The sequence below is a fragment of the Rhinichthys klamathensis genome, unplaced genomic scaffold, assembly GCF_029890125.1.
Source record: "Rhinichthys klamathensis goyatoka isolate OS25496 unplaced genomic scaffold, OSU_Roscu_1.1 h1tg000059l_1, whole genome shotgun sequence".
In the NCBI taxonomy this organism is placed as follows: Eukaryota; Metazoa; Chordata; class Actinopteri; order Cypriniformes; family Leuciscidae; genus Rhinichthys; species Rhinichthys klamathensis.
Window position 1 is genome coordinate 4,067,215 of NW_026606604.1, and position 24,170 is coordinate 4,091,384.

Below are 24,170 nucleotides of genomic sequence, written 5' to 3' on the forward strand. Positions count from 1 at the left end.
CACAACAAACTGCCTATCAGGCAAAAGCAGCTTATAGAGAATGTGAGGAAAACCGGCTGGTGACAGGCTTAAGCGAACAAAGAGCTCTCCAGAAATTATGGGATGGCAGCCAGGCATTCACAGCTAACAATAGATGCCCACAGATTCAAACCTCCGAGGCCTGTGTTTTGTTGAGTCCATCTCTCTATTAATGGTAAGCATTACCGTCAGTCCAGAACTGTTTGGTTACTTCAGCCACAGAGAAACATGAAGGTCCTTTATATCTGACATCACTGTTAGCTTCAGGCTACATGTATTTCTCTGAAAAGGGGTTTGAAAGCAAAGAGCAAAGTGAACACGTTCTCAGCCAGCATCTCAAAAGCAGAAATCACCACACTAAAAGTTACATTGACAAAATAGAAAAAGAGTATAACCTGACAATTTGCCTCCAACCTTTTATGCTTTTGACAAATTACATTTACAAAAAGATGATATAACTATATGGATGATATTGTGTTCAGTTAGCAGAGGGGAAGATAATTCTCACTATTAACTAGTTGCTTGTTAGCATGCATTTTATAGGATATTGACTGTTTATTAGTACTTATAAAGCACATATTAATGCCTTATTCTGCATGACCATATTCTACATCCCATAATCCTACCCAACACCTAAACTTAACAACTGCCTTACCTATTAAACTTACTAACCCTGACTATTAATAAGCAGTCATTAGGAGTTTATTGAGGCAAAAGTCTTAGTTAATATTAGTGAATTGGACCCTAATCTAAAGTGTGACTAAAGTCTCATTATGTTTGTTGATTGTGGTGTTACAAACTCGAATCACTGTTGAATCACTCTACGGCTTTAACAATTGAGCATTTGAGTATCTTCGCATGGCATGACACAGTGGTAATATAAGATAAAAATAAATAAATAAATCATGTCTTTTGAAAGACATAAAGGAGAGTAAATGATGGCATCACTTTATTTTTCTGGGTGAACTGGCCCTTTAAATTTGAATTGTTAAGCCTCGAAACACTGTTTATCTCATATGATGTTTTATTTATTTGCTTAGTGCATAGAACATCACTGAATTTGGACTATTGTGCATGAAAAATTATTTAAATATTATTATAAAGAAAATGAATGGAACAGAATGGATCTGATTAGAAGAATCAAGAGGGTGAATAGACAATCATTACTGAAAATTAATCCAAAATGAGCTGTTTCCAGTTTAAAAAGGAGCATGTAATTAAATGAGAGGGCATGGAATCGGATCTATGATGGTTGCTGACCTGGGTCACAGAGTACAGGCTCCAGCTGGTCAATCTGCCATTGTATTGACTTATCCTAAATCTATTCTATTGTAAGGTCATGTGTCTGTTCTCCTAGAGGTCCCATTAAAATGCATGGCCCTCGGTTCAAGCTTTGATTATTAGATAACCCACTCATTTGGGCCAGGATGCAAAGCTACAGTTTGTCTATACGAGACAATGATGCTTTGTCAAGAATTATGCATGACGATGGTGTTGATATTTAGTTATTGTCACCTAAACAGTTTAACATCACTTGCAACGATTCATAATGAATAATCACAAATGCACACATACAAAGAAGGGCATTTCTTCAATTGTAGGCTTTTTATTAGATTTTTGTGTTGTTTTTTTATTTGGAAGGTTACAGTAAACAGTAGACTTTTTAAACAGTCTTTTATTTATAAATATACATATTTTACCCTCATCTCTATCAAATATAACTATTACATTTTTTATAACAAACATTGATTTAAACAAAGAGTGAAATATTTTAAAAACATAATCAGTTTTTATAGACAAATCACAGGTTTCACTCAGATTTCAAAAGTTAGTGTACTTTTTACAGTGCAGAAGAAGTGCTAGAGATATGAGACATGATGCATGAAAAAAATCTACATAAATATCAATCAATTTTGTGTATCATTTCAAATAATAATTGTACTTTTTTTGTATAATATGAAAAAAATAGTGTTAACAACTTACAATAAGGTTTTATTAGTTAACTACATTATTTAACATGAACTACACGTTTACAGCATTTATTAATCTTAGTTAAGGTTCATTTCAAAATGTACTAATACATTATTAAAATCAAAAGTTGTATTTGTTAACATTAGTTAATGCACTGTGAACTAAAATGAACAAACAATGAAAAACTGTATTTATTAACCAATGTTAATGTAACAAATGTATTGATCATAGTTAGTCAATACATTAACAAATGTTAACAAATGAAATCTTATTGTAAAGTGTTACCATTACAGCTTAGTCAAAGTATGCAAAATGTGTGAAAATATTATTTAATTGTATAAAATTATGTTATGAATTAAGCCTCGGCAAGACAAAGGAATTGGCTAATTTATCCCAAAAATGTCTAAAATGTCATTTCCACCACATAATTCTCACAATACTTCAAAAATGAAAGAATTCTTCTGTCATGCACTGTTGGATATTGTTAACAGACAAATAAACTAGTTAGTGTGTGAAAAGTCCATTCATATGCACATATGCACACATAAAATACATGCAGTCAAACCGCAAACATACACCACTCTACTGGGACACACGCATGAGCACAGGTGTGTGTATTTGTGTGTGTGACACAGAGAGAGAAAGCAGTGATGCTTGGTAATTGAAGAACAGGCCTGTCATTGCTGACCTGTAGGAGGCCAGGGATGAAATGTATTCCAGTCTCTCAGCTTTGTGTTGGCATTGACAGGCTGCTGAGCTGCAGGTCTGACAGGCCTGACTGAAAAACAGACCATCCTGATCGTTACCCTCTCCCCCCCAGCATCACCGTTCTCACCTGCTCCCTGCCTGCACACTCATACACACACACTCATCTGTGTACAAACACTCACATATTCAGCCATTGACGATGTCATTATAACGATGTCATGGATCACCTTCATAAATCGGTGTCATAAATAAGTAAATTGTTCTTATTTCACACACATGTCCTAAATCATGGCATGGCCTCCATTTTGATCCAGCAATGTCGCTGATGTATTAAATTGTGTGTTCATTATTTTATTCAATTTCAGCTCCGTATTATGTCACCTTCCATTTTGGCTAGTTTTATGACTAGCGCCGTGGAATGGGAGTAATAAGGCATTGGACGTGTAAAGTCTGAGAATGTTTTAATATTCATTCGGGCAGCTCTCCGGAATAATCTTGTGTGTGTGTGTGTGTGTGTGTGTGTGTGAGAGAGTTAAAACATCCAGCACTAGAGCCCATTACCTCTCTCTCCTGCAACCAACCAGAATAATGCTGAGAGAAAATAATATACTCAAAGCCTACGGCTTGTGCACTCTGTGTCATCCTGATGATTTGTTCTGATGTGAATATCTAATCTGGGATTGGAAAGCAGATTATAGTGCATTAAATTCTTCTGAATGGGCCTAGTTTAATACCACTATCGTGTGGGAAATGACGGCCAGATTACGGCTATAAATGCAGCGTACATCTAAGGTGAAACGCTGAACAATCCTTTCAGATTAGACATGCACAAAATCAAAATGTATTCAAAAAACACATATAAATAAAAAGAATAGTCTTACTACACAGAGTGTTGACAAAACAAGTAAAAACTAATTAATTGGGCACTATTTGTTTAGCTACTAGTCTAATTAGAAATTAACTGTAGCTTACACATAAATGGCATTTTTTGTTGTTATATAAAAGTGATTTTTTTTAAAAGGCATGTTCATGATTAAATAAAGTAGTTATTCATACATTAAAAACAAGGTTAATTAAAAATGCAGTGGTGCTCCATTTAGCAGAATATTTATTGAATATTATACGCTTTCAGAGTATTAATAAATAACATTGATTTCAGAAATACGACTCTGAACTAAATCAGTTATTTAACGTGATGTTTTTGTTTGTTGATCTGTGCTTCGAGTCTTTATAAGAGAAAATGCTGTTTCAAAATGGATGCAATCTATTGTCCTTGTACATTGCATTTCTAATATGCGCTCTTAGGAAAAAAAGGTTAAATGGGATTCTATATAGAAAACTCAATTTTAATGAACCCTTTATGCCAAAAAGGTTCTATACAAGGAGAAATGTCTGAAATGATCGCATGATTCATATTTTCAAGTAATAAAAATATGTTTAATTCATGAAATTGAATCAAAGTAAAAAAAAGTTCTTTTGTACAGTTCGGCAGATTAATAATCCCATCATTTTTCATGCCAAGGAATACCCTTTACATGCAAGGTGCACAAAACTATCCATAAACTACTTCAGTATGACTTATGTTCATAATCTACACTGGTAAATAAATATGATAGCAGTAAAGAAACTGGCCAAAAGAGCCGAGGGGCTTATGTCGGGTTTGGAAATTGCAGTCTCACAGCACATGAAGTCCCTGGAGCTAAACCTGTCCAAATTAAGAGCTGTGGGAACAGTCCTACACACAGACAGTCAACGTTCAATCTCATTTATGCTGCGCCTACAGGCGAGAACTACCTCTGCTCTACATTAACCTCGGAGTCCGTCTGAGAGGAACTTATTAAAACAAACACTGCTGGAAATGTAATCCAAGGTGCTAAAAAACAGGAAAAAGCCCGATAATGCAAGAGATAATGCAGCCCACAACACTCGAAATGAGAGTTACACAACCACTGGCAAATAAGACATACATTATTAAAGCTAATATATATGTTAATATATAAGGACTATATAGAATATAGAAAATAGAAATAAGACATCAGTATTAGTCTGCATATTTTAAGCATATTTTTAATAGCATCCTTTAGAAATTATTTTTGGATCCACATTATATTAAGTGTCTTTAACTTACAATTGTTTGAGGTAAGCACTTAGTAGTAAACAATAGTAGTATACTGTATATAACCTTACAAATATTTCCTCTAAAAACCACCTGACCAAACTGAGAAAGCACTTGTTTTATAGCATGACTGTTTTATAGAGTTTCCTAGAACTGACTCATTTATTAGCCAGGTCTGAACATCGTGAAGGTCTTTTGCCAAAACGTGCGTCTTGAGCTCTGTCATGTATAATCATTTATACCCTATCTGAGCTGTTTCTCAGATCCGGGAACACAGAGGCTTAAGCCAAAAACCAACCAATCACGGTCCACTCGACTGACTCATGCTCCTCCCACACCCCAATGACAGCTCTGGTGCCATACACGTGCATATACACTCACCGGCCACTTTATTAGGTACACCTGTCCAACTGCTCGTTAACACTTAATTTCTAAGCAGCCAATCACATGGCGGCAACTCAGTGCATTTAGGCATGTAGACATGGTCAAGACAATCTCCTGCAGTTCAAACCGAGCATCAGTATGGGGAAGAAAGTTGATTTGAGTGACTTTGAACGTGGCATGATTTTTGGTGCCAGAAGGGCTGGTCTGAGTATTTCAGAAACTGCTAATCTACTGGGATTTTCACGCACAACCATCTCTAGGGTTTACAGAGAATGGTCCGAAAAAGAAAAAACATCCAGTGAGCGGCAGTTCTGTGGGTGGAAATGCCTTGTTGATGCCAGAGGTCAGAGGAGAATGGCCAGACTGGTTCGAGCTGATAGAAGGGCAACAGTGACTGAAATAACCACTCGTTACAACCGAGGTATGCAGCAAAGCATTTGTGAAGCCACAACACGCACAACCTTGAGGCGGATGGGCTACAACAGCAGAAGACTCCACCGGGTACCACTCATCTCCACTACAAATAGGAAAAAGAGGCTACAATTTGCAAGAGCTCACCAAAATTGAACAGTTGAAGACTGGAAAAATGTTGCCTGGTCTGATGAGTCTCGATTTCTGTTGAGACATTCAGATGTTAGAGTCAGAATTTGGCGTAAACAGAATGAGAACATGGAACCATCATGCCTTGTTACCACTGTGCAGGCTGGTGGTGGTGGTGTAATGGTGTGGGGGATGTTTTCCTGGCACACTTTAGGCCCCTTAGTGCCAATTGGGCATCGTTTAAATGCCACGGCCTACCTGAGCATTGTTTCTGACCATGTCCATCCCTTTATGGCCACCATGTACCCATCCTCTGATGGCTACTTCCACCATGTCACAAAGCTCTAATCATTTCAAATTGGTTTCTTGAACATGACAATGAGTTCACTGTACTAAAATGGCCTCCACAGTCACCAGATCTCAACCCAATAGAGCATCTTTGGGATGTGGTGGAACGGGAGATTCGCATCATGGATGTGCAGCCGACAAATCTGCGGCAACTGTGTGATGCCATCATGTCAATATGGACCAAACTCCCTGAGGAATGCTTCCAGCACCTTGTTGAATCTATGCCACGAAGAATTGAGGCAGTTCTGAAGGCAAAAGGGGGTCCAACCCGTTACTAGCATGGGGTACCTAATAAAGTGGCCGGTGAGTGTATATATATTTATACATGCGTGAGTGCATTTCAACACACACACAATTTCTTTTAAATAACACACATGCACGCACTTTTATGCAAAAGCATGGCAAGTTGCACCAATATTGCACCAAAACTGATCCGTTTCCGCATGAGAAATAATCCCAGATTATGGCCTTTGAGATTAAGACATGCTGATGCACAGGTTTTGATTCACCTCTCGCACTAGCACTCTATTAGGGATGTCAACGGCTATGCATTGATAAATAACCTATTTACCAGATCAGATTGGATGGAATAGTGAAATAAAATAGACATAGGTATAAATGCATGTGTAATTCATCATGTTACTCAGGTTGGAAGAGGAAATTAACTTTTTCTTTCCTTTCAGTTCACAGGTAACAGAAGCAGAGAAACAGAAACAAGACGGTCTCTTCACCTACCCTGCAATGACAAATGACTCTACAGACAGAGAACAGACAGCCGTCAGAACAGGAAGTGTTAACAATGACAAAACACACACTGGTTTTATCTCGAACACAACCCACCAAAGCCCACAGGCTATCTGGGCCATCCCGCACTGAGCGTTTGCCTACGTACAGAATTAGATCATTCATAGCTTAAAGTTTTGGTTTTATCAAAGCCACTTCATATAGAAATGCTGATGACCTTTTAGGTCAGAGACATAACAGACTGATTGGACTGTATTGATAAATGCCTGAATGTTTATGAATCCTCGGTGCATGAACGTACTTGCACACACACACGTTGCGCATAACACACAAACTATTAAAACCAAAATGACGTTCATTATTATAATTCATATATCACATGGTGACGTGTCAATTAGGGCTCCAAAGTCAACATGCATGCCGAGCCGGCTGAATAATTAAATTGGAATATTAATGACTGAAATGTCCATGTGGGCCTACAGCCTGTGATCAATCTACAGCTAATGAGTCATTCATCTTGGTCCATTCAGTACCCCACCCTCACTCCGAGGACAGCCAGAGCTCGAGGTCGCTGATGAACTCTGCGCAAATCAACATCTAAACAAAAGCTATTTCTCCTCATTAGCATTTCTGCATTGTATGCGAGTGGTGCTGTAACCAGTGTGAATGCAATGTTTGCAGAGCAGGATGAGGTGGAGGGGGTAAGTCATTATTTATAACACAGCTTTTCATTAAAGTAGAGTAAGATCTTTTTTATTTCACCTAACAAAATTTCACATGCTTTCGCTGGGATGTTTTGAATAATTGTCCTTCAAATGTCCATCATGATTCTAAACAATGTGCTACATGTCCACCATCATTCAAATCAAGGTGGTCTATAATACCTGGAGAAAGCTATTTGTAAATGCAACATGACCAATTGCTCTTGACAAGCAAGAAAATGACGCCATGAAAATGAATGGCACTGATGGCACCGTAAGAATGTGGTCCCAAGTCCTTCACTAAGTCCTTGACATCAGGCAAAATTAAATAAATATATATATATACAAAAAAAAAAAAAAAAACACTAAAAAATGTACATCACTCATTTAACAGCCCTCAAATAAATAAATAAATAAATAACAATTTTATTTAGTGATTTATTTTTATCAAACAAAATTAAATACTACTAGTACTACTACTACTACTAATGAATTATTATTATTTTATAATTGGAATTAAATAATTAGCTATAGTGAATATTAGTGAATTATATATATTTTTTTATTATTAAACAATAATAATAATTTTCAATTGTAATAATTAGGAATAGTAGCTAGTGAATTATTATAATTTATTAAAAAACAACAACAATTGATTAATATAACTTATAATTGTAATAATTAGGGATAGTAACTAGTGTTTTATTATTGTTTATTATTAAACAAACGCACAAATAAATAAATGGGCTACTTTTTTTCAGTGGTCCCAATGAAAAAAAGGTGTTTTGGGGGTCCAGATGGTGTAGTTACGACATCTACCAGCAGGGACTCATGGCGTTATGTTCACCCGCCAAAACCTTGATTCAGGTCCTCACCTTTCCATCCATTTCTGGCCTGCTGGTGTAACATACTCTCTATCTTTAGAAGTGTTATGGAAGGGTTTGCAACTAGAAAGATCAGTTGGACGGACTATAGTTTGAACTTGTTTGTTTGGGACAGTCCCTGTTTGAAGCCAATTGGCTATTCTGAGGCTTATTAGTCTTGACCTGTGCAGCGCAGGCCTGCTGCATCCTATCAGTGCAATCAGAGCGGATTCTTTCCGGCTAAGTAATAGGATTTAGTGATTTAGCACTTAAAGAGCTAGGTGGGTTCCTTCTGTGAAATAAGTAGTCTAAGTTTAAACCATTTACCCACTAGCAAAGTTGACATGATGTCCTTCTAAAGAGGGACAGACACAGTGACTCGAGCCCAACTGAAGTGAGCTATTGGCACTTATTCCGTCATTTACTCGCACAAACTGTGGACAGACAAGTTGGCAAACATGGGGCTTGAGCACGCCTTTGTTTGAATATGCATAACCTCCCAAAGGGCAAACAAATTAATGAATATTCACACTTAATCTATAGCCCAAGGCTTACTATACATTATTCATGCTTGGTGCGCGAAACGCAGGCGCATCATTTTTGTCATGGCTAATGATAATTTCATTTTTTTAAATAAACAATCTTGAACTTTGAACATTTTGTAAATTTATTTACTTTTATTCCACAGTTACAGAGAGCTTCACCGCAGCACACAGTCATCCAAAAAAGCTTTTATTTACATGATACAGAGCTGTGTGGGTTGCTAAGTATGGGGGGAAAAAATATCAAAATGAATGACTTCACTTGCATATTTTCCAGCGATTCTCCTGTGAGATCAAGAAACAAGAAGTGGAAATAAACAAATTGATAAAAGGAGCCACTCTGAATCATGGCTGACATCTCATCTCCCTCAGGCTTAAATGAATCATTCACCAAAAATGAAAACTCTTTCATCATTTACTCGCTATCTTTCTTCTGCGGAACACAAAAGGAGAAGTTTTGAACATTTTGAGCAGTCTTTTCCATGCAATTACAATAAATGGAGACTGAAGCTTGAAAGAGGATGCTAAAACCCCATAAAAGAATCATATGTATCATTAAAAGCAGTTTATATGACTTGAATTCAAGTCGTTATTAACTGATAATGTACCTCCAGAGTCAGTGGGGTGAACTCAAGAACCGAATCAGTCTAATTTGTGAATGAATCACAGACAGAATTGTGAACTGAATCAACTTATTCACTGAAATAAATTGAACACTATTTTCCTACAATGTATGTCTTTTCAGGGTCATTCAGAGAGTCAGACACCAGGAAACCAAAGATAATTGCTGTTAGAAACGTCTAAAAATAAATCCTAGACTCCAAAGAATAATTTGTTGACACCACACAAAGCTATCTTAAGTCTTGAAATACACTGTCCAAGTCATATAGACTACTTTTATGACATTCTTACTGTGATTTGCATCCTTTTTGAAGCTTGAAAGCTTTGAACAGCTCCCCGTTTATTGTAATTGCACAGCAAAAGAGCATGAAAAGAAGAAAGAAATGCATGTTTGGAACAACATGAGGGTAAGTAAATGACATTTTTTTATGAGTAAGCTAAAAGACTCTCAGAACGGGCTGAGATACTGGGCCCTATTTTAACGATCTAAGCGCATGGTCTAAAGCACAGGGCGCAAGTGCACTTAGCGCATGTCCGAATCCACTTTTGCTAGTTTAACGATGGGAAAAATGGTAGGCGTGCCCAGCGCATGGTCTGAAAGGGTTGTCCCAATTCTCTTTATGAATAATGGGTGTTAAACCCATTTTTTGGGCGTAACGTGCAAAAAAACAATCATAACCACTCTCATCTCACATTCCCTTTAAAAGCCAGTTGCGCTCGCGCCATGGCGGATTCGCTATTTACATGACAGAGTGCAAACGGATCTGCTCGTGCGCAAGGTTAAAGCGCCAGCACACCATCTACGGGACAAGCCGGATCCCACCATATCTTTATATTAAACAATATTAATCTTTTACATTGTAATCCTTTTATTTGAAATATTTGGCATGTTTGTGTGCTGCTGCGCGTCCCCGTGTGTAATTAGCCTATACGCGCACATTACTAACACGCTCTTTAAGTAACAAAAAAAAAAATACTGCGCCCGCCATTGACTTTAGAACAGGTTTTTGTTGGTCAATGGCACAGTATATTTCAGTTGCCTCAAAATAGCAACGCGCTAACAATGCCCCTGAACACACATCGTTTTCAGACCAGCACACCTACGTGAAAATGATAACTGCGTGGGGCTGAAACTAGCAAAAAACACTTGCGTCGCGCTTGGCGCTACATTGCGCCGGGTTTATGATATGGCCCACTGTGTTCCACAATAACTGACTATACATTTTTACCATTACTTCCATTCAATCTAGTATCTTTCCTTTAAGAGAATGAGACAAATGCTTAGCGGGTGAAAAAAAAACAAAGATCGTCACCCTATTATGGGAGGAGGAGGCACTATTTTTCCACCATTAGAGAACTTAGGCCAACACGAGGACATTCCCAGTTAAAAGGTTTCCTCTCTAGAAGGGAAGACAGTTGAGGTGACAGTTTAAAAGCTTCTCCCCTCCCATGAAAACGCGCTACCTTCTTCCACACAATTGCTCGGTCTAGTCAAATTGCATTAGTGATGCACTTGGTCTTTATATTGTGACACAATAGGCCTTAAATGTGTTGTGAGTCTATTCTGAAAGCTCTTTGCCACCACCAACAAAGATTATAGCGTTGTGACATTTTCTGTCAAAACACAATCAAATGCGTCGTCATCAGGGAGATCAATACAGAGCGATTAACTGGAATCGTAGGTGAAGTGAGATGGAGCTACTCTCCACCAGTGTAATGATGCTTAAATATAGCAATGCTGCATCTCTCTATCCCTCAATTGAAAGTAAACAAATAACCTTAAATGAAGCCATTGGAGGGTGCGAGCTACATGTTAATATGGGATGAAATTGAACAACTTTGATATTTTGTACCTCCACCTGGATTTTGGAGGTCAGACATCCTTGTGTCGTACTATTATGGGTGGAAAGATTAGATGATGGATGCATTTATTATATTGTACAAACTTCTAAAAGAGCTTCATCTTCAACGACCCTTTAGAATTTATATAACAGTATGCATATGTAAAATGTTAGTTCTTGCAGCAGTCTTGGACCAAATTATTTATATGCAAGGAGTCTTTATTGCCACGAATAATTGGGGGATATAAGCATTTTGTTTATTTGCATCCATGAAAGCTGATCTTATTATTCACAACTCCAGATCTATTGAGGTTAATTTGGCAGTTTACATCATCTTTATATTGCAGTCAGACATGATCCAGATTTTCTGCAGAAATGGGAATATACTGTATATTACGGGTTGTAAGAATTTTTAATGTTTTTGAAAGAAATATTTTATGCTCACCAATTAAGGCTGCATTTGTTTGATTAAAAAAAACACAGTAAAAACGGTAATATTATGAAAATTTATTATAATTTACAATTCTATTTTAATATATTGTAAAATGTCATTTATTCCTGTCATGGATAAGCTGAATTTTCAGCATCATTAATTCAGTCATCAGTGTCACATGATCCTTTAGAAATCAGTCTAATATGCTGATTTGGTGCACAAGAAATATTTCTTATTATTATTATTAATGTTTAAAACAGTTGTTTAATATTTTTGAGGAAACCATGATACTTTTCCCCCCAGGATTCTTTAATGAATAGAAAGTCCAAAAGAACAGCATTTATTTGTAATCGAAATATTCTGTTACATTATAAATGTATTTTTTACTGTTTTTATCTAATGCATTATTACACAATAAATGTAATAATTTCTTTAAAAAATACTTTTAAACGGTAGTGTATCACCTCAATGGAGAAAATAAGATGATATTTGAGTGTAATATATCAGCCTGTTTATAATTAAAATCAATGTCTTACTAAATCAATGTTTTTTTCTTCTTTTCAGAATTAAGACTTAAATAACAGATAATTAAGGGTCATAGGGTTGGGAGATGGAATACTCAATTTTCTTTTCAGGGTCATTCTGAGAGTCAAACACTAATTTTGAAACCAAAAGATACCAAAGAAAATTGCTTTTAGAAAAATTCAAAAATAAGCTCTCAGAATCCTCTGTGTTTTCAGTAGGGAACCTGGGTAAGAGTGGAAGGTGAGCGGGACAAACGCACTTCAGTTAAAACTGCAATCTGGATTCTATTTTTGTGCAGGCTTCAGGGTAACAGTGTGTCAAAAACATGGCAACATAGTAGATCTCGGAAGATATTTTGCTTTCTAGCTATTATAACTACAAATGACCTCTTTAACACCACAAACATGTCATCAGTAAATTTACATGATGCTTTTTGTATTGTGGATGAACAGTGACTGTAATAACAAAAGCGTTTTTTCCGCATTTGAATATTAAAGTGGTTGCTCTCTAAATAAAGTAAATCATGATGTTGACATGAACCGAATACAATCTTGATAATATCTTTCCCACGCAGTTCAATTGTGAAGATGGAGAGGTGTGTGCTATGGAGAAGAAGGTGAAATGACAGAGGACTCTCACTCCACTCTCTCTATCTCTCTCTTTCTTTCTCTCTCTCTCTCACACACACACACACACACACACACTGGGTTCCCATGTTTTATGGGGATTTTCTATAGACATAATGATGACTGTCACGGAGCACACACATTTTTTATCTGATTTCTAAAATACCAATGCCCTCTTCAGATAAATCTAATGTTCGTAAAATATTCCACGCACTCCCATTACGTATCGATCACATAAAATTAGTATTATGTCAAATATGTCATAATATTCCTCACGTATTTTTAACCTAAATCAGAATGGCACACATTCGCTCTCTCGCTCGCTTTGAGTCTCCCTGAACAAACGCTTGCCTTAATCGTTAAATCGGACAAGCTCTAAAAATAAAACTAATTGTCAAATGCCTTGGCTAGAGAATGTTCTCATTTGCATGACTTCAGTGTGTGGAAGGGGGTCTGCCTGCTGTAGGGCTGAAGAAGTGACTGCACTGCTGGGGAAACCTTCAGATTGACCCATAAATCATTCATGCTTTTCCTTCTGTATCGACACAAAGAATTCGCTCTTCCACCGCTTTAGATAGAGCAGAGCTCAACCAAACAGTACAAAGAACACACAAAACAAACCAAAAATCAATTGCCTTGTTTGAAAAATTTGTAAAAAATAAAATAAAATAATATATAATAATAAAGAACAAATTATATATATATATATATATATATATATAAAGATTTAAGGTTCTTAGATCATTTCTTTTAAATAATATACGCCAAAGACCGATCACACTCAACTACTAAATTTTACATTTATTTTAATAACGATAAAGTAATTTAACTGGTCAGTGATCTATTATAAAATAATGATTTCCGTGCTGTAAGAGAGGAGTACAGCGCAATTGATGCATTCTGTTCTCCAGAGATGGGTGTTATTGTTGAGTGATTCAGTGCTGATCTCAGTGTAGCTTTAGACCCAACGCAGCATTAATAAATAGGTCATAGAGCTTTTTTACCCTCTGAATTTTTCAGGCTCGGCTTGGCAAATTGAACATAATTAAAGCCCAAGGCAAAGGTTGCACTTTCCTTGAAATAACAGGCTGTGTTGCAGCACAGAGAGGGACGGACAGATAGGAAAGATGCTCCAAGGATCTGTGCAGCTAGGCAAGGCAGCGTCTTTTAAGGACAAAAGAGGATAAGAAGAAAACAGGCAGCCATTACACCAAAACCGACAGCTATAGCCTTCGCCTTCAGTGCGATTGTGTATTTTAATATGGTGTATATCTTTTAGAATATTTTTGCACAAATAGTGTAATTGAAAAGTGCATGCATAGGCTTTGGAGATTTCTTTCCACAGCGTGTGTGTGTGTGTGTGTGTGTGTGTGTGTGTGTGTGTGTGTACCTTTATCAGGAAGGGCATGGGGGGATGTGTGTGTCAGAAGACATTAGTGTCAGTATCCTTTTTGAGGACAGTACCTGGGCCAGCCTGGGTCATGCCAGCATTTTAGCCAATAAAGATGCAAGCAGATTATACTCAAGCAGGATAAAAGCTTCCTCATTTGCACCAATGAAGCAGCTCCACTAATCAGCTGAGAGGAAGCAAGAAGACTTTTCTCCTGCACCTGGTCATGCTTAACCTGGACTTGGACCTGGGTGATATAAGACAACAAAAAGAAACAAGAGCTTAATGAAGGGTTTGCGATCAAAAACTGCATGTGTTTGATAACTAAAGGATGCAAAAAAATATTCACATGATATATTTAACACAAAATGAGCTGCTTAAGACAGAATACATTTGAGCACTATAACCAACATTAAAAAAATTGCTGTATAATGTTTAGCAAAAAACATTTTATTTGATTGTTTTTGCCAACAGAATTCAATAACGTCACCAGACTGGGATATTTTAAAGGGATAAAAAAAAAAGGGATTATCATTTCTACGCAAACCTGACTTTCTTTCTTCTGTTAAATGCAAACAGAAGAGCTCTTTTCCATGAAATGTAAGTGAATAGTGACAAAGGCTATCCAGAAAAGATTTCAATGATTTTCAATGAATTGACTTTCAGTCTGTTTCTCACACAATGCTAAAAATGGCTTGAGAAGCTTTACAGCACTTGGGTCATATGGAATGATGCTTTTATAGTGCTATTTTGTCCTTTTTGCACCTGTTCCCTATTTACTTTCATTGTATGGAAGCAGCTCCACAGAAGAGAATAAGTTATACAGGTTTGGAATGAAACATTTATTTTTGGGAGACCTATCCCTTTAAGGAGCATTTAAGGTTTTTAGGAGAATGTAATGGGAAGGACATTGAACGTTTTGCCTTCTATTTGGCAGCCCCAGCTGGGTTAAATGCCTCTTCCACATCCTCAGAAAATTAATGGCAGAAAATCTCAACCTGAAGGCTTTGATCCGCCATAGGGCGCCTGGGCCCTGATTAATATGCAACATTATTAACTGTCTGTGAGAGCCAGTGAGCACACACACACACACACACACGCTCATGAAAGCATGCAGGCGTACATGCATAAGCACTGTGTGCATACCAGTACAAAGCAATTTGTAAACAATATTCTTCACCTTAAATGTATTAGTTAAATTACATTAGATCTCTTCTATTTTAAATCATCTTCTACACTAGGTGATATTTTCCTGCATATAAACACAGTCAAAAAGAGATTAATTGAACCTTCAGTGCAGTTTAGGCTGAGGTGGTGAACGCCATTTGCCAAACAGAGATATTATTTGACTTTCATTATCCATTGTGTGTCGGTGTATATGGAACGAACAGGAGATGAATAACAAAGTGAGCACGGAAAATGGAAAATTGGGAGTGAAACCGAATGAAAAATTGGAATAAGAGGAAATAGAGGGAGTGACAGGGACAGAGAAAGGGAAAGAAAGAAAGACGCCATCATCTTCCACCCCTCCTCCCCTTCGTCTCTCCAGCTCATATGCTGCATGTGTGCAGGGGTCATGATAGCAGCACAAAATAATGACTGTGTGTTTAGTGCATAGGTATGTGGGAGTGAGGGATGAAAAAAAGAATTATTGTAATATGTCTGTGTGTATATTTGTGTGTATATGTATGTGTGTATACATACATATATGTGTGTGTGTGTGTGTGTGTGTGTATGAAAATGAAATAAAATATAAATATATAACAATAATAAATAATTTCTATAATAGTGGCATATTTATTACAGTGTAAAAAATGGATTTTCAAAGTTTTAAATAAATCAAAGATTACTGGAGTACATTTTACAAGAAAATCCAATTTAAGTTTTTCACGATCAAATGTTTAATTCAATGTGTTGCCGTTTCTTTGTGTATATATATATATATATATATATATATATAAATAAATGAATACTGTGCAACTCCTCAAATGCAAATCATTTTAATTGGATACCTTCATCTGTAGTTAAAATGATCTGCATTTAGCCACGAGAAGCACTTCTTTTTGTTTTTTATTACTCAACATAAACATTGCCTGCAACTGCATCTCTAATATGTTTGTAATAAATCTGTATTAAAATATATCAATTCTGTGTGGCAGAGAAAATGACATTTGCTGTTTTTTTTCTCTCCAGATAACCACCACGATTAGAAGAGATAAACGAGCCAATCCTGCATAAATTATCTGGCAATATTATGTGGGTGAGCAGCGTTTCAGCTTCAGTTATCTAGGTCATCCCACGACGGCTTTGTGAGTTTTCATACAGCACGGCTATGTTTAGGTAAACCACAGGCATGCGAAATCTTGCATAACCATGAAATAAATCAGCAGAGATCAAAAACGAGCTGCTTATTTGTAACATATTGACAACGTAATTGCATGAAATTAACATATAGCGCAAACAAAAAACAGATTTAGAGATTTGGACGCAGTGGCAGGGAGGTCGGCCTCTGGGGTTCAGGCCCACAGCGCCACTTCTGATGATATTGCTTGGTTCTGTGCCTGCTGAGTTTGACCTCTGTCTGCTGTCACAATGTCATACGCTATCTGCCCAATACTGCCTGCTATTGCTCTCCTTCTCACCATCTCTCTTTTTCTCCCTCTATCCCTCCCTTGGCAGCAGATGCACCACATGCATGCCAAGACTAGGAGCAGGCGCCATGATGGACAGATGGAAAGGGTACGTTCAACAAGTGTAAAGTGCAGAGGAAGTTAGCTGGAGCAGCGCTGCACGGAGAGAGAGAGAGAGAGCTGGAGGTGGAGTGTGTACCTGTACCTGCAGATGGCTGGCAGGCCCATAGGGCCCAACTGTCATTATGCTCTCTCGGCAGGGAAGAAAAACAGTTTTATCCAGAGCCCTGAAACTCAGGCAGCTGCTCTGTGTGCCATGGGAATCTAGCCAACCTCGCCACAGACCCAAAGCTATCCTGTGCCGAGGAGGACAGTAATGCAAAATTTTAAATTAACCTGATCAAGACACAATTCGTTTTAGAGACTTGTAAAATAAAAAAAAATCAGCTACACAGCAAAAATAATAAATAAAGAAATGAAATAAAAAAGAATGATAAATTAAACTAAAATGAAATAACAAAAATACAAAGTATATCTCATTTTACAGGAAAAAACATCTGAAACAAATTCCTTAAAACTTGCTACATTTACTTGAGAAACAAAATTGTGATAATATAATGTTATGTATTTATAATGACATAAATAATATGTATATCACATGTAATATGTATTGATGCATTTATCCATCTACTGTTTGAGTTAGTTTTCTTTGCCCGTTTAAAATTCCACAAAAAATATAGTAATGGCTTAAACTAATACAATAAATTTAATTCAAGATATACATGCATATATATATATATATATATATATATATATGCTATATCTTGTTATATTAAAATTGCTATAACTTATATATATATATATATATATATATATATATATATATATATAAGTTATAGCAATTTTGTTTAGATATTTTATTGGAAAACAAGGCTGAAAAATACAATTATTTAATTAAGATTTTTTTTAAAGTGTCTATCTTACTTTCCAGTAAAAACATTACATGTAAGCAAAATTAAGGGAGAAAAACTGATTTGTTAACTAAGAATAGATCTTGAATAAACACGAATTATGTCTTGTTCCATTGGCAGATTTTTCACTTGTTTTAAGCACAAGCCTCACTAAATTAATTACTAATTATTTATTTTATTATTTTTTTGCAATGCAGCACTAAGTTGCTGTCAAACCTATATAATGGGAGTTATTTCTGTGGTTAGCGAAGGGCACCAATCATGAACCCAAACAAAATGTCAATACAAACATTGTAAAAAATAAGATCGCCTCCTGTGAATCACTTTTATTGTTGTGCATACAGCACTGCGAATTGCTGCAGACAAAGAAATACCAATATTTCTCTGTATACCTGTGTAAACCAAAACAGATGATGATTTATGCTACTGCACACTTTTATTTCTGATAATAATGAACACAAGTAAATCAGAATCAGAGTTATTATGAATGGAGTGCTATTTGAGGCAGGTGGCAAACTAGGTTGATTTATATATACTCCGTGTCTTTGATTATACACACGCAGCTGAGAGGCAGCAGCATTTTACACACCGCTTTTGAATTACTCTGAAACAATTAGAGAGGAAGCAAACTGGCTAACAGACTCCTAAAACTGACCGCTTTGACTTAAATCAAATCTCAAAGCATACAAAAGTCCATTACAGGAAATTAGTAAGAGCGAACATCTAGGAGAGGGCATCATTCACTTTTATCGAGTCAGAGCGCTTGCCTTTGGTGCATTGTGTACCTGTCAATGAACTGCAATTCAGAGAATGCTGCTGTCCTGACAAATTGCTGTGTGTTAACGCACTCTCTCCCTCACTCCGCCAGAGCCCAGGGGCATGCTGGGATGCATGGACAGACTCGATCTTGCCCTTGGGAACAATGCAAAGAAAATGTCACAGGCCTGGTTGGTGTTTAATGCAATGGAGAGCCTGTATAGATGTAATCGAATATAATTCAGATCTATGTTAGAGCAGCAGGGGGCTTTGTTAGCAATGTGCTTTTATGGGCTGATTAAATGTATAATTTTCATTTATTTTTTTACATTAGAAAGAGGAAAGAGAAAAGAGCAGCAGTTTCAATTCCACCCCCTCCAAAAAATCTATTTTCCGCATGCCGACAAAGTAAAGGCAATCAGACATTATCTTGCGCTCAAATGGTTCACAGGCAAAATAAACACCGATAGAGGAAGCTTCAGCATGCTGTCAGCACTTTATTTCTGGTAGAAGAAGAAAAAAGGAGAGAAAAGAACAAAGCACGTGCGCTAAACAATCAGCCATGTGTGAAGTACGCAAGCACACCTCTCTAATTCACCATTCAGTCTGGCAGCACGGGCAGCGCCAGTGATTTCTCTGAGCCGGGCTTCCTTGTTATCTGCAGTTTGAATGCAAACAAAGCCGGCAAGCACCACCACCCCTCCTCTATCCCCCCAGGCTTTCCTCGGCAGATAAATGGGGACGGGCACATCCTTAGGCCTAGATCACATCCACAGACCTCACCCTGACAAATCCTTCACGGGGAGCCGGACCCGCAACCTCCATATGCACCTAGAAAGATAATTTGAGCGGCGAGCGAATCAATAATGCAACAGTAAATTCATTTAAACACACATTACTGATCCCGTTTAATTAATGGTGCCTCAACTGCAATTTGTCAGTGTCACACACAGTCATCCCTTTGATATTTATACCGATATTCAGTTTTTTCTCTCTCTGCAGGACGACCCTGACTAATGCTAATCCTTAGCATGAGCTCCCACATCCCAGAATTAGAAAAAGACAGGATGTTTCTGTGTGGCCTAAACAGTGGAAAATAATTTAGAAAGTAAATCACATTAAGAATCATAAAGAAAGAGAAAAATGAAAAAAAAGGTAAATGGTGAATATCTAATTAAGGCTAACATATACGAGACACCCGATCAAATGCTTCAGAAATCATAAAGAGAGTCTGCGTCATATGCTTTAAAACATCAAACCGCTAAAAAGAGCTCTTTATGTATCTATATTCTTAAAGAGATAGTTCACCCAAAAATGTCATCATTTATTCATCTTCATAGTAAGCCCATTTCTGCCACATGCTTTGGTAATCATAATTATGAGATAAAAAGTCATGACTTTTTACCTCAAATTTGAATTGTGTAAATTTCAACTTTATCTTATAATTACGACTTAGTATGTCATCATTTCGACTTTTATCTCATATCATGGCTTAGCATATCATAACTTTTATGCCAGTTTTGCCATATCATAATTATAAAATCATAATCTTTACTTTTTGTCATAATTTTGGCTTTTTCTCTCATAATTATGACTCCTTATCTCTTAATTATGAACTCAAATGCACAGACGAATGTAGTTTAGAAGAATTGTACAGAAGAACATGGTTATAAAATAGCATGTTCTTCAAAATATTGCGTTCCACAATAGAAAGTGGGTTATACAGATTTGGAAAGACAGTGAGTAAATGATGACAGAATTTTCAATTTTGGGTAAACTATCCCTTTAAATACTCAAAATATAGAATCAGGCTGCAGAGGGATAGGCCAAATAATGAGAAAAACTGAAACCACAGGCTTCGATAAAAGCATATTGCTAAGAGCAGCGAAAACTGAGCCAAACCCTCTTCCAAAAAAAAAAGAAAAAAAAAGAAAAAAGCATGCATTTTAGGTTTAATCCAAAAGTCCATTTTGGCAAACCTATTGCCTCTTTGTTCTTCTCAGAATGGAGAATGTGCCAACAATGATCACAAAAGCAGAACTATTTGTTTAACTGTGCTCAAAAAGTAATATGTAAATCATTGTTGGTAATGGGCATATGAAATGTTGTGTCAGAGTTATTTTTAGGGAAAGCAGAAATGTGACACTAAGAAAAACACCCGAAGCTGCTCTCACACGTGCTGTTCCATCAATTCCGTGGCAACAAAGCTTGCAAGGGGGGTTCGAACAACCTTAAGTATGCTATCATGGCATCTCTTGTGTGGGGCTTTTTATTTGCCATCGTCAGGTTAATGAGCCCACCAGCCCACTTGATGTCGAGAGGCCTGCCACAAAGACGCGTCTCATTAGAGGCTGTCTGGCACTGTGCGCAGAGACAAAAAGCACATTCACCCACTCTGAATACCGTCATGCTCCCCATTGCTGCCAGCCTGTAGCGTTGCACCCATGGCATCCATCCCGCACGCACACGTCCTGGCTCTCAGCCAGTACCACCTCAGCCCTCTTCTGCATGAGAGAGTGCCTGGCGGGGCTTGGCCGAGCAGTGGATGCACGGGAACATTGCGGGCACACGGCAGAACTGGCACCGTGCCAGCGGCTGCAGACCAGCCCAGTTCGCTGCAGTGACAGCTTAAGCTGCACGTGCATTAACTCCCCCTTCAGTGCCAGAGAGAGAGGGTTCGCTATTGTGTTCTCGGCAGAACTTGGTGTGTGTGTGTGTTTGAGAGAGGGAAGGAATCAAGTGACTATAATCAGTCAGTTACTCAGGTCTGAGAGCCATTATCTCCTGAGAGGGGATCAATAGTGAAAGATAGGAAAGTTGGCCTATCCACTGTACGGCTGAGGCGTTATCAGCCTGCAAGCAGGTGCGCCCCTTCACCAAAGCCTCCATAGTGGCATGCTGGGAAAATAGTGGATATTCTGAAGCTGGTCTGACAGGTCCTGTGGTTAAGTCTTTAAATGGAAAAAATATGTTTCTTTACTGGAAAACAACAACAACAACAAAAAACATGCAGAAAATTATTTTAAAATGTAAAATAATTTGTCACAATAAATGTACATATCTTTCAAAAAATTGGGGGCAGTACATTTTTTGTAAAGAATTTAATACTTTTATTCAGCAAGGACGTATTAAATTGATCGAAAGTGACAGTAAAGACATTTAGAATGCTACAAAAGATATTTTATATTTCAAATAAATGCTCTTTTTAAACATACATATATATATATATTTGTATATATGTTTATGTAATATTATGTAAACACAAACTGTTAGATGCATTTAATCATGATTAATCGATTTGACAGCACTAATCTACTGTACATACATACATACATATTGTAAACACACACATACATACATACAGTATATACTGTATACACACACATAAAAAATAAATTATATATATATATATATATATATTTAGGGCTGGGCACCGATTAATCGCATCCAAAATAAAAGTTTTTGTTTACATAATATATGTGTGTGTGTAGTGTGTATAATTATTTTGTATATATAAATACCAACACATGCATGTATATATTTAAGAAATATTTGCATGTATATACTTTATATATATTTATACATAATTAATATTATATATAAATATAAATATTTTATATATTAATAACACATTTTTCTTAAATATATACATGCATGTGTGTGTATTTATATACACAAAATAATTATACACACTACACACACATATATTATGCAAACACAAACTTTTATTTTGGATGTGATTAATCACGATTAATCGTTGCCCAGCCATACACACACACTCACACATGTATGTATGTATGTGTCATATTTTAAATAACAGCACATTTTTGTACGCATGGTAGTTTCAGCGATGTTATTTTCTATGCACAATAAATGCAATAATCTGAAACTAACTTGAAAAGTGGGTCAAATAAAAATAAGATTTCAGCTCTTTCATGATTGTGGACTAATGATTATTATAGTACAGTATGTGCAAAGCAAGAGAAAAATACGGACCATCAACACGTCAAATCCATCAAGCCGCCTCATCAAAACACAGAACAGCTTCAGAGACAAAACCTACTAAAGCCATACTTAAGAACTGCACACAAGAGAATATACTCCACGGATCTCGTGGTATCTTTCACAATATGGGCCTGAAAGGGCTTCTACATTAGCCCATCTCACTCTCTTTCACAATTTCTAGAAGAATGTGGGCCGAAACAGCTGAGCTGACTGCAGTGATGTCACTTGCACTGATGGAATGCTTTGTTCCTCAGCGTGTGCGCATGCCACCTGGGTCTGAGCAAGAGCCTGCGAGATGCACGCTGAGTGTGCTGCAAGATGGCTGACGCTCCATTCAATTACACCAGCCACCAAAGGCTTATGCAATGAATCCGAACGCTGTAAAAAACACATATCTGCATATCTGACATCTAGTGTTAGTCACAGTGGATGTTCAATTATTTTAAGTCTGATTTAAAATTTAGCTTTGAAATGTTTATGTATTTGAAATTACAATCCAAATTCAAAGCGCTTCTATTCCAACCCTCAGCGAATCTTTGACCGTCACTGTTAGTAAATGCAGTAAGAGCAGCACTAAAGGTAGCTGAAGCATTAATGGGGAATTATACTCATATATTTTTAGTAAGCCTTTGGGCACTTCCAGTGTCCCTAAAAGAACGTGGTTGCTAGGCAACCATTATTGTTGCCATGGAGATTCACGTGTTGGCAGCTGCTGCAATCAGCATTAACTCAAGGCACATATTCTCATTCCAGCAGTCAGGCGATAGCAGGCAACTAGGACAGCAAGTCACTAGGATAGTAATCGCACAAAAACATATGTTCACCCATCATTCTATGCATTAATAGCATCATAAATGGCCAAAATGATCACCGAAGTTTGGTGCAAATAATGCCTGCTAGAATCAAATATTCACTTTAATGTCTGATGGCCCCATATTAAAGTGGTTTATGGTTTACACCCGTTTATGGCTATAAAGACAATCTATGCTTAGTGAAAAAAGTGAAATGTTGCATTTGATTTTTTTTTTTCAGGTAAATACAAAACGTGCTAAAACGTGCTTCATGTTGTTTCATCTAAATCAACCAGTTCTATTGAAGTCGAAAATATGACTAACTCAACCAAACTACATTAATTACACCAACAAACCTACTTTTATATATACTAGATTAGCTCCTTAAGAAAGCATCTGCTTGTAGTAATGTCTCTTTGCTTTTAAGAATTAAAAACAATGCATCAATCAGATTTCAATTAACAACAGACCCGGTTCTCAATTAAATTTTGTGCTTTTACAGAATGTATGCAAATTTCTTTACAACCACATACAGCATAAATCTGTCATCAATTCCTTTAAATTTAGCTTAAGCCTTTAGATCCTTTAGCGGACCTACCAAAGCACATGAAGATTCAGTAGCGCGTGTGGGTGGATGTGCAATGCG